This window comes from Sinohyriopsis cumingii, chromosome 12 (genome assembly GCF_028554795.1).
Source record: "Sinohyriopsis cumingii isolate HCF-2022 chromosome 12, ASM2855479v2, whole genome shotgun sequence".
Taxonomy (NCBI): Eukaryota; Metazoa; Mollusca; class Bivalvia; order Unionida; family Unionidae; genus Sinohyriopsis; species Sinohyriopsis cumingii.
In genome coordinates, this window is record NC_142972.1 from 95115909 (window position 1) to 95129500 (window position 13592).

The window sequence follows — 13592 nt, forward strand, 5'->3', positions numbered from 1 at the left end:
TGATCTGTCATCCATACGACTGCACTCTTGGGATTTTAAATATACTAACGTCCATTGTGATCTCCAGGAAACGTATCGATATCCTAGTTACATTCCAAAGTGGTCAGTACTTTTGAAACAAGACGAGTTCGAAGTGATTAGAACACTGTTCGCATTATCATTTCCAAAAGGTTACAATATTTCCAGAGATTAATTCAAATCTTATATTCAAGTATGTTATGAGACATCTTTATCAAATGGCGTTATCATGGAATTGTAAGTGTACCATGCCTACCGTAGCGTAAAGTTGGAATTGAAGTATAAATATAATCGTTATATACAAATTAAAGTGAGAATTTGATGAGATATTTTTGAATGTTTAAATAATAATATCTTGACGGTGTCAGTTTAATTCCATTGTACTATGTCCGTAGCTGGACGCTGATAAATAGATAGATAGATAATTCATGTACGTTACTTTAAAAAAAATTCGTTGATTTTCTTTCTTTGGATTTAGGAGATGTATATTAGAAGCATAGTTACTTGACTCAGCAATGCAATAACCTCCAGTAATGCGGCAATGAAAGTCAGAAAATGAAATTTCTTATAGGTATTGAATGTTAATATCATTTCTACCGTTGCCCATACATATTACGGCCTATACAGGTGTAACATTTCCGCAAATTATAGTGAAACTTTGCCGTCTTATACAGGATTAACAATCTCTAAACATGGTGGTGCTTGTATTGGTTGACAGTCTGGTGTTTGGACTTAGCAAAGTGCGTAGTGAGGGCATATCATTCCTTTGATACTTCCACAAAGTTACAAAGTTATCCATTATTTATTTATACGTGTATGGTACTGATCATTTTAGTATCTAGGTTCACTGGATTTTTTTAGATTTGTAACCATTTATAATAAGTTTTTGTTTCTTGCAATTCCTGTAGCTCTGATGATGTGACTTCCGTTCCTTTAACACTACGGTGAGTAATTTCTGCAGCAGGAACTTCCAGTCACAAAACAGGAATAAGGGAATTATGAATTGTTTGAAATTTAAACAACCTGCGTCCTATGATAGCAAATGTTTTCAGCGATTCCATTCAAGTGACAATTTAATTTTAACATTTTATGCAGATAATTTTATGTAAACCAGCTAACAGAAAGAGGACTTGCGATTTCTGTTGCAGAAGCATCATTTCCGACTTCCCTAAATGACAGAAACAAATAAAGAAAATAACAATGGCATGTTTTCAGAATATACGAAGCTAAGCACTTTAAAGTGTATGAGGCTTACGTTATTGCATATGAATGTATACAGATCCACCTTTAACTGAGCACCGCATATCAGTGTCTATGTTAATATTTAGAATAATATCGGATTGCAATTGGGGTAAATGAGATTTAATTTCCCTAAAACAGTCACGTATTATACTGAATAGAATTCTTATATATTTTGATCATAGTACGTTACGTTAAAGAATACTATACAGTACAAGAGATGATTCCTAAGTAGCTAACTCTTATATGTTAAAACAAGAGAGTTAAATGTTGATTGACTCTAGCTAGGCATTCTACGCATGGAAATATCATACAAATTATTTACACAGGCTGAGGATGATTAGATGCCTATCTGCAGTCGGAGTCAATGTAGCTATGCAATCACCAATTAAGACATATTTGTGTGCAATGTACACATGCGGTATAGTGGAAAAAAAAAAAAACATTAGTTTGCAATGAATACACCTGAGGACTAGTGATCGAATGCGACTAAGGTCGATATAGGCATAGCTTCTCTGCAGATGAATTAGTGAAATTAGCTTGATGAGATTCGAAGATTATGTTTTCTTAATTAGAAAAATGACCGTCATGAATTTAATGTCAAATCTTTGCTTAAATGTCACCCACATCCTATGAACACTTTCGTTGTCACCTTGTATAAGTTTACGTTGTATTACTCTAATAAGCATTCAAGTCATTACCACTATTATAATTACTATATTTATTATTATTATCATTTATATTATTATTATTATTATTATTATTATTATTATTATTATTATTATTATTATTAAACAGAGGTAGTAAGTAAGAGTCATCTGATCTTTATTTTTATCGGATATAAATGTATGCCTAAGGGGCGTCTTGTTTCTTGAAATATCCACCAAGTGAAAAGAGACCTGTAAACAAGATTGGATTTTACTGACAAGGCTTCTCTATATTATTTAAATATACTTTAGTTTCCTTTGATTCCATATTTAACCGAATTGTTTGTATTCTGTATCTATTCTATGTTTGCTTAAAAAATACAGGCTAGATATGGTTTTATTCAAAATGAAACACAGAGAAAACACAACTTTGAAAGTCTGAGTAATTGATGTATTGGAAGCTGCTAACACTTTCTTTGAAATAGGTTTCCTCCCAAAGATATCATTGATATAATTATGAATTTTTACACTTTCGATAGACCGCTTCAGCAAGCTGAGTGGTTAGAGCGTCTTCGTCGAATGCGGAATGTCGTGGATTCAAACATCTGACGAATCATAATAAAATCATATATAATAAGACAAGCAGATGTATGTGCCTGGCCTGGAGCTCAGAAATAAGAGGTTAGTGTTAAGGCTGTTCGACCTAATGATACATGTCTGCGGCATGATGCCCCGGTGGTAGACATCACTATACAATGCAACACAACACGACCTCAATCAGTTGTATTACCTTACATTGCATAGCATTTAAGAAGATGCAGGATGACACAACAGGATAAGTAGCATTAGTGACGTCAGTGGTGTAATCTTAATTTACTATTATGGACACTCCGAAAATAAATGTGTCACAAAACGTTTGAGATATTCTAAATAAAGGTTGTATCTTGTGCTCATATTTATGTAATCCGTCCAACACTACCAGTCTCACCAACACAACTACGATTATGTAATCCATTCAGTACTACCCATAGACCCAAACAACTATAATTAAGTTGACCTTCGAAAAACATCTAATAAAACCAACTCGTCATAGAGTATTCAATCCCTCCAAAACAAATATTTACTTTCGCACAAATGTGTACTTTGCTAGTATATTGACATTGGAAAAATACGGATTGCACGAAATCGTAACACAACATTAGATTTAAATTTGTTCACAGCTTAAAATGTGATACAACACTACAATGCATCAGATGAAAAACAAAATTCTGAGAAGTGTCCTATGGATTTATTAAGAACGTAACAATCGCAGACTCAATGAATAAAGTGTTTTTGATTTCATGTTTATATGGACTAAATGTCTCGTCTAAATAATAGTCAAGAAAATGAAAGTATCGATTTGTCGAATTTTGTCATAATTAAACCATTGCTATGCAGTGAAATGGCAGATTCAAATTTTAAAACTTGGAATATCCCACAGAGATCAGTTCTCATTATCCACCTATTGTCCACCAAATATTATCCTATAACAAACACTCTCCTTTTTGCACACAGAGGCATATTTTCAAAATGGTGGAATAATCTTAAATTGAATTGTGCACTTACTGTTATTTGATACATAATGCCAACTTAATACGCATTTTTTGTCTGTAATATTAAAATATATTTTCATTTAGTGCTGAATGTATCCAGGAGTATGCTGTTTTCAATTTGATTGCATTTCTATTTTAAAATATTTACGAAGTCATTTTTTCTTTTAACTGTTATACCTGATCAATATTTAAATCCATAACTATCACGTTTGCCTATGACGAAATTATATGCATTGCGCAATATGCTGATTGCAATAGGATTATACATGAGTTCGAAGCATTTATTCATTCTGTGGTCCCCATATTTATATAGTTTGAATCAAAGCTGTTTCAGAAAACACATAAATATAAAGACGGAAGGGCAAATATTACAAAACAAACACATGCGATGGTCATACAAGTATTGGATTTTTCATAACATTTTGTAATTAAGGTACTTTAAACTATACAAAATCTTTATACGGAGAGCTCTTTTAGATTAGTATAGCTTTCTGATATAACAAAAGCAAGAAAAATATTGAAGAGAGTTCTGTGTAGCTCCTTTTGTGTGTGGTCGTGTCATTTAAACATTGTACTAGAGGTGAATAAAACATTGGAATTAGAAGTGTTCAACGCATACCTGGCGATTGACGTCGATGTCTAAGCTGTATTCCATCAAACTCTAAGCCTTCTATTTTTTCGGAGTGAGATTCGTTTGTCCCTAAAAATACAATCAAAGTGTTTTCAGCATAATGCAACTCTCCAAATATTAATTTTAAGCGTACGATTTTCATTTTCATTTCAAGCAATTACCTTTTACATATGCAAGTACATTTCAAACGATAACTTAAAAATATTGTTAAAGTCAATGTGTCTGTTAGATAAAACCCCAGGACTTGTTGAACAAACGCAAGAAGACTCATAGATTCAAACTTCCTTTGGTGACCTAAAGAGAGCCATTTAGCAATATGGAATGATCGAACGAGCATTTGTTCGAGATTGAAAAATTAAAAACTATTCACACAAGACAATGCTTACTTTTAAACTCTTCTACCATACCACTCAATATCATAAACCTCCAGTGTTCACTTCTGCATCGATTATCTCGCGTAGAATATACCTGGATTTTATATTCACAAACACGTGAGTATTTTTCAGATAAAAAGCATTGTGCGTATAGCAAAACTTGCCTACCGTTACTACTTGACATTGAGAAGGTGTGGTTGGAGACTTTGGAATTATAAATGTCATTTAAAAATGACCTTTATGAATTTAATGTCAAAACTGTTTTTAAATGACAACTGCCTCTTAAGTCCTCTTTTGTCGAGGTGCCTTGTCTAAATAGCATGACAAGATTTATTGTACGCTGTATTGGTCTCATAAACAATGGTGTCATTATTATTATTATTATTATTATTATTATTATTATTATCAGTAGTAGTAGTAGTAGTAGTAGTAGTAGTAGGTTAGATGAATCTGAGCTTAAGTTTGTTAGGAATATGTCCCTTAGCCTCAAGTCTCGTTGTTTCCTAAACTGAAAGAAAACATATAAACATTAGATTATCATAAACCTTTCATGTCACCCAAAATTAGTTGGTTTTCATTAAATAAACTTCTATTCATTGTAACAGCAAATCATTTTGATTTTTTGCAGGATTCTATTAGGCAATATACAATATTGAGACTCATTATGTCGTTAGAGGAATGACTTCTTTTTTATTATTTTCACAATTGCAATAGGAACACTTTAAAGGCTGATAATTATAACAGCGACAACGATGTTGGCCTGGTCGCTGGTAGCGAAGGCAAAGTTGTTGTCGTTAATGATGAACAGTTTGATGTGAAAATTTAATAAATTTTAAAGCAAGATATATAAGTTAGTGTAGGATATCTGGATATGAACGTAAACTAGAGACGGGTTAAATGTGTTCATGGACATTCAGTAAAGGTATAATAAAATAGATCGTGATCTGATGGGTCTATTTAAATTTACAATTTACTACTACATTACATAATACTATTGATGTTATTTTTTACTATAACCCTAATAATATTGCCACCAATACTAATTGAATATTTAATAATATAGTGATTTTTATACTGCTACAGTACCTAATGATGTGGTCACTATTACTGCTGTAAGTACCACAAGACGACAACAATATTAATCTGAAAATTAAATATAAAAAAGAACATACCTTCTCCTTCAGAATCGATTATACTTCAGTTGTATTTGTACCCATGTTTGATAGCTTAGAACTTTATCTCATGTGTAACTATCCGTCTTCTTAAATGTACAACTTGTTTCATAATGGATCGCTATGCAAATCAATTGAAGTAGTTTTGTCATGTCAGCCTAACGTGTGTAATGACGTAGTCAAAGCGATGGTTTTATAATTGACGATTTTGTTGTTATCATATGTTTGTTATAGGTAATGGGATATAGTCAATTTTTGAAGACAAAATTGCATTGGGTGCTTGCGGCACTCTATTCACTAGCTAACAAGAAGGGAAATACCCACAACATTTGTAACATGATATTGAGCTCTTACCGGCTATAGAAGCCCAATTTGTATACAAAGAGATATCCTTCAGTACCGTGTCACTTTAGCACTTAAGAGATTCGATTTAGTTTCCTTTTTTGCAGGATTATATCAGGTAATATTCATTATTGAGATCCTCATTATGTCTACAGGAGTAGTGGCTGCTTTTTATTTTGATAAATGCAATACGAACACTTTAATAGCTGAGAATGATAACAGCAACAACGATCATAACGTGGACGCTGATGGAGACGTTGAGGTTGTTAACCTTGATGCTGAACAGTTTTGATTTAATTAGTTTTACTTAATTATACGTCTTAATGAACTGCTGCATACTTACAGCTAATAATTTGTTAAGGATAAAGATATATTCATAATAATATATGCAACGATCTTATATAAGTAATGAAGTTTTAAAATGGACGAAATGCCCCATTCACCAAACTTGAAAGATGAAATGTTCGAGAATGAATGGAACATATGTGCCTTAAAGCAAGATGACGAAACTTGTTCAGGATATGTGGATGCAGTTGTATTAAAGTATGTAGATACGGGTTACATTTGTTCATGGACATTCAGAAAAGCTATTATAAACTTTAGTGTCTAAACTTAATCACCTTACCGTGTAAAAAACAAAAACAAAATCACCGTAAGATATGTGTGTGTGTGTGTCTGTGTGTTTTCTTGATTATCTGTTTATTATAGTCATTTACGTCCATTGCCAAATACGTAGACGGCAAACAACTAAATGCATTTTACATCTCGCAGGATGGTGTTTTATGAAAGAGATAAGCGATTTATAAATTCGCACCACTATGGCTTATCATTACCTTCCAACATTCAAATTCCAGTAAATGTGATCATACCAGCTAAAGTGTGAAGCGTCCGCCCTTCATGACTGCATTATATCTCGAAAGTTAATATGTTTTATTTTCCTTCCTTTTGTATCCTATTTCTTTGTCATCTAGACCAACTCAGCTAAAGTTATTACATAAGAAAAACACATTCCAGATAAAGCTCAAAATATCGCACGCTAATGTTTGAAGTTACTCGCTGAATCGAGGCATGATAATACGAGTTACAAAACAGTAAATACAAAGTGACTAGATAGGCGATGAAACACGAATTTGAAAGCATCTGATATAACCGGAACAGAGAATGGTGATAATAGGATTTGCATAACACTCACGAAATGGCATTGTCATTACTCATAAGGAAAAAGAGGCAATGGCAAGGATAAATTGAAAATAAATAATATGAGACATAAGTAAAATACAACGTACAAGATATAACCAAATTTGAACATACGTATGCACGTAACACAACAATGAGAAAAATACACCGAATCATTATGCTGTAATACAACAGTTTTCAAAAAGTTATTTTTTCTACAATAGAAAATGCAATTGGCAAACACAAGACGACGATTAATGTGAAAACGAAATATAAAATAGAACAAACGTTATAAAATGGACCTTACCTTATCCTCCATAAACGATTCTGCTTCTATTTTATGCGTACCCATGTTTAATAATTTAGATCATGATGTTATGGGCATGTCGTCTTTTTAAATTTACTGTTTGTTTCATAACGGATTGCTATCTAAATCCGTTGAGGTATTTTATATTGTTATGTTCGCCAAACAATAGTAATGGCACAGAAGAAGCATTGTTTTTAGATTTGACGATATCGTTGATGTCAGTATATTTATTAGACAATTTTAATATGTACATAATATGGAATTCACCTAATTTACAAGAGGCGTTTGAGTGGGTGCACACTAATATATATGTACTGTTTGTATTCGTGAAAAGGTAAATATTACAAATGGTATAATTTGTGTGATCTTACTCCGGAATATGATCCGGGCAATTATATAGCTCTGAGTAGGTACAGACTATTTAAACACTTTCCCTGTCTTACGGCAGTCATATATACTGTTCTGCATCAGTAAAGGCTAGACATTATGCTTTATGAAGAGGACATAAACAATAAGATGGTAGGAGCAACTGAGTGCGGTTTGTTTAAATATTAGGATAAAGGTAGTGCGGGTGAAGTTGTACAAAATGGCGTACAATGGTGTTTACTACTTTCATTATTCTTTTATTCAAGTGTCAGAACAACGGTGGCCACGAAGACATTCTCCATACACCTTGTATATGGCCGATGCGTTGAAACCTGCCATCGAGAAGCAAATTGCAGTGCGAACAAATATTGTACAAATTGTTGAAACTGTCAAAATACCAATTCTAAAGACTGCCAGACGTGGAAATCAGATACGAAGAGGTTAAGTGTAAAATATTCGTCGAACATTCCTTCCTATAGGCCAGCAAGATTGTCGAATCTCGAACCCATCTAAATGGCCCATCCTTCACAACTATTGTAAAAAGCAGTCCAATGACAACCACAGATGGAAAAAATCAAACAGATCTACCCGATACAACATCAACTGCTAATATTCCACACTACAAGGCACAAACAAACGCAATCTCCACTCATGCAACTTTCAACAACCTCCCCATTACTTAAATCTTTAAAACATAAAAAGAGACTACAAACAATCAAACAGGCAGCAAAAGGTGTCTAAGGACCCCATTAAGCTGCACAATAGGTTTTGGGATTTTGAGGACATCGATGCAAAAGAAATTGCTCCATGTTCTCTGGATGTCGACAAACCTACAACTAAAAATGTAACCCCATACTTCCTCCAGAAAAAATAACCACATACTTTATCCCCACGCCGTAAAATTTAAATGAGTACTGCATTCTCCTGGTCAAAGCACGCCGCATGATTACAGAAAGCAAACGAGCATCATGGAAGAAATAACTTTTTTTGTTTTTAAACTCCCTTTCCCCTATTACGAGAGTTAATGACACTATCTTCAAAATAAATGGTAGAGAAAACACAAGTATTTCATACAAAAGAAATTGAACAATAACAATTTTATTCAAAACATGGCATAGCAAATATTATTCCTGACAGTATCTCAAAAGTTGCATCATCATCCAATGATTCCGAAGAATAAAAATCAAAAAGAAAAGTCACGTTTAAAATTCACATAATTCAAATCGGAAATGTATAACCAGCTGTGCTCACCATCGGAGCTTATTGGGGCTTTAAACAAAGCCGATGACACATCCACTGAGCGTGACGAAATACATTACCAGTATCTGCAACACCTTCCGGAATCATCGTTATTAACTTTTTTTAATATATTCAGTGATTTCTTGATTACTGATAACTGACCTAAGTTTAGAAAGAAGCAACAGTAATATCAGTTCCCATACCAGGTAATATAGCATACATCTTACCAACGATCGCCCCATTGCACTGACAAGTTTTGTATGCAAAGTAATTCAATGGATGATCAATTCGCAGCTTGCATTGTACTTGGAGACTATTAATGTATTATCTCCTTTTCAGAGTAGCTTTCGATATATCCACAGCACCAATAACCATCTAGTTACACTGGACACATTTATTCGCGACAGAACATTTAGTAGCTGTTTTAATTGGTTTAGAAAAGGCCTATGATGCGAAATGGAAGTACATGATACTAAATGACCTACACAGTCTGGGTCTAAAAGGCCTTCTGACCCTTTTCAAACTTTCTGTCAAACAGGAAATTCGAGGTACTAGTGGGTTCTACATTTCCAGATATATACGAACAAGAGATGGGTGTACCCCAGGGCAGTATGTTATCTGCAACGCTTTTCAACATCAAAATTATTAGTGTTACCAAGCGTTTAGCTCCTCGTGGGTATAGTTATCTACACGTTGATGATGTCTTAATATGGTATCGATCTAAGCACATGCATACAATCCAAAGATAACTACAACAACTTATAGACAATATTCGAAAATGGGCCAATACCAACGGTTTTAAAGTCACAAACAGTGTGCATGCATTTCTGTGAGCTACGACATCATGATGACCTAAACCCACACTGGGAGGTTTTAGGTATTATCTTCGACAGAACACTGACTTTTATTCCACACCTAACCAGCATGAAAGCTACATCCTTTAAATCTCTAGATTTACTTAAAGTAGTAGCGCACACTGACTAGGGTGCTGATAGAAAGGTAAGCCTCAATTTATATAGAACGTGTATGCGCTCCAAACTGGACAAAAGCTGTTTTGTTTATGATTCAGATAGAAAGTTGCACCTAACGATGATTGATCTAATTAATTATCAATGATAAAGACTCGCTCTGGAAGCATTTAAGACATCCCCATGTGGAAGCCCTCTGGTTGACGTATTTTAAATAGCATTATCTTCAGTCACTACACGACAGAAAACAGGAAAACCCATCGTTAACGAATATTCTCATCGATTATACTGAGTTGAGTATCTCCCACAATATACTATACTATTGGTTACCCAGACACATTTATGTTTCAACCTGCAACCTACGCGCAATTAGTATAACATTGTGCATGACATGAAGGAAATTTATGATCCAATAAATTATCTTATATTACAGGATTTCTGAAAGAAGTGAACGTTTATGCTAAACTATAATGTGTATGCTTCACTTTGTGCATTTGTATGTCAAGTATATACCTACCGTTATATTCAATTCCTTTTCATCGATATCTCCATAGACATATACGATTTACATTCACCTTGATTGGGAAGTTTTTACCTTTACTTTCTTATCATTTTGCTTTTATTTTTTTATTTTTAATCGCTGGTCGATAAGAAACCTTTTATTAATTTTAATTGATCCTACTTTTAACCTTTTGTATTGCGCAAAAACAGTCTGACGTGCTGAAGCTGCGTAAAATTCACTCAATCAACCTAATAATTTTTAATTTGACCACCAGTTATGATACCAAAATGAGTTTTGTTAACTTAATTTCACCCCCAATTCTGAGGCCAAGGGGATATTTTATTCTCAAGTATGCACACCATGGAGGTACACCAGTCTGTTGGTGAAGTCCAATAAAAACAAATAAATGCGATTACTTAATGCAGCGAACTAAGTGAGAGAGAGAGAGAGACCAATAAATTTGGTCATTGTAGGCTTGCATGTCCATTTGGTTCCTCCCAGTGCAACCAGTTTTCGTCTGAAGATGGTTTTCATCGGTCGGAATAAAAGTCCTATTTCATAAAGGTCTTGTGTGTGCTATATTCATTTTTGTGTCGTTTATTTCAGGGTAGGCGGGATTGTCTGTTGGGACTATTAGTTTGCATATGTATGCTATACCTTGTATATTTCATAGCTGTGCTTTTCTGTGTTTTTGTGCTATATTGTATGTGTTTTATAGATGTTAATATCTGTCTTATAATAATAATAATAATAATACTGATAATAATAATAATAATAATAATACTGATAATAATAATGATAATAATAAATAATAATAATAATAATAATAATAATAATAATAATAATAATAATGATAATAATAATAATTAGGAATTTGTAGAGCGCCTAATCTTTAGAAGATCTAAGCGATTTACAATAGTAGACAAACGTATATAATGATATGATTACAAAAAACAAAGAAAATGATATTGGAAAATAGACAACATGCTGTGTCTAAGTTTAGTGGGCAATTCGCTTAACGTCGAAGAGCTCTGGTATGCAAAAAAGAACGTTGTCCATATGACTTCATTCTCATAGTGGGAATCATGCGAATACGATTTTCAGAAGATTATCTTAAGTATATTGCTGGTTTGTACACATGGGTGAGGTCAGATAGTTATGATGGATTCGAACCCTTCAGTTAAACGTAGCACATAGAGCAAACTTTATACCTGATTCTGGATCGAATGGATAGCCAGTGTTAGGTACAGAGCAAGGGGAGGTCTGCTCTGATCGTCCTCCTTTAAGGATGTGTTTTGAACTTTCTGAAGATTCTGAAGTACATATTGAGACAAACCAGACATAACTGAGTTACAATAATACAGTCTTTAAAGTACTGACACACAAATGTTTTAGTGGCATCACCTGAAAGATAAATGTGAATGGAACTGATGCGTCTCATCTCAAGATATGCAGCCTTGCTTTTGTTCAGGATGTGTTGGTGCAATGAGAGTACTGTCGAGAATAACACCTAGGTTTCGTATAGGCCGTGTGAATTTAAAGTTGGTGTTGCTGATATGTATTGCTTGAGGAAAGGAGGCGAATGAGAAAGTCTTTGTGTTGTAATCAGAATGGCTTCAGTTTAACATCAATCATCTGTAGCTTGTCACATGTCATCCATGATTTCAAATCAGAAATGTACATCTCTACACCTTGGACGGTAACAACAACTTCACTTGGGTGGCTAGATTTGTATAATTGGGTGTCATCAGCGTGCAGTTGGTGAGACACTATATCATGATCTAGGACACTTGAAAGCGGCTGAGTGTAAGGGGGTTATTTTCTTTGATGTTGCGTTTGGATCTTAATTACATGTATTTGGGGTGGCAATAACAATGTATGCTTTCTGATTGGTCGGGAATGTAGTACTATGTGATAATCACTTACAATGACTACCTTGGTTATTGTTTTAGTTCTGAAGTAATAATATCGCTGCTAAGTTCATTGTGAATTATGCAATGCAGATTGCGCAATCGTTAATGTAGACTTCTTCTAAACGATACATTTTCTTGGGGATTAACTACTCCTGTGCTGTCGTGTTGGTATTTATTGTTTTAAACAGGTCTGGCTATATACTGCGTATCAAGTCAGGTAGATTTAATTTATATTCCTATTTTTATACGACTGTCGCCACTCCCTAGAGTGTACAGTGCTTGCAATTCCGCTCGCCATACTATTTTGTCGTACATAGTGACAGGTCGAGAACCGATGTTCGTCTCGTTATATTATTTAATCGGGTGCATGATCCGTCATGTAGATGACTAGGTTGTATCTATTTGTTCTATAATCAAACCTCTATAACCAGATATTTTGTTTTCAAGACTTGAGTGTGGGCGTTTAAATCTCCACATAATATTACCCATTCTCAAACTTCTTGTTATTTTATTAAGGTTATCCAATGTAAAACCATGTTTTCATACGTTTTATATGCGCTGGATAAGGGGCTTGTTTAAATTTGCTTGAATTTCCAAATCAGAGGCTGGTCTTGTTTCCGGCATATAATAGTTTTCTATTATGATACCATCTTATACGTAAATAATAACCTAACATATTTGAATGTTTTTATGTCGTTCAGGTGGATTTCCTGATTATATATAAATTCCGCCTGTCTGAAACTTTATTTTATTTTATAATATAGCTAGTAGGTGTTGCCTCTAAGGCAGCGTTGTATTATTCCATAATACTTTCTTTTTTATTCCTCATTTCTGTTTATTTTGTTTATCTTTGTTCCTTAAATATTTTCATTTGGCGTATTTACTATATAATCCTGTGCTTTATGTTACGTAACGTGAATGTTACTTCCGGTTTGCAGATATCTCAGCGTGATTTCACAGCATTATATCCAGTCTAACAAATATTTCTCACTGGAACATCTTAATTTATTTAGAGAATCTGTCGTTGACATATAATTTCCTGCTCGTTTAGGTGCGCCAGCAGAAGCAGCTACTGGTTGTAGCTTTGGCTGTGATATTATCAGGCA

The 13592-nt window shown here is 33.9% G+C and overlaps 1 protein-coding gene across 7 annotated transcripts in view; it reads right to left on the reverse strand.

The window, feature by feature from the left end:
- Positions 1-13592, reverse strand: part of LOC149787015 (uncharacterized) — a 57620-nt gene that overhangs the window by 27105 nt on the left and 16923 nt on the right. For 5 of the 7 annotated variants that reach the window (XR_016425074.1, XR_016425075.1, XR_016425072.1 and 2 more), the window contains exons 1-2: positions 5674-5810; positions 4116-4196 (exon numbers count right to left, since the gene is read on the reverse strand). The gene's annotated coding sequence lies outside the window, so the exon portion shown is untranslated. Of the gene's footprint in view, positions 1-4115; positions 4197-5673; positions 5811-13592 lie in introns of those variants that run through there. The other 2 variants (XR_016425073.1, XR_016425071.1) reach the window with 1 other exon arrangement.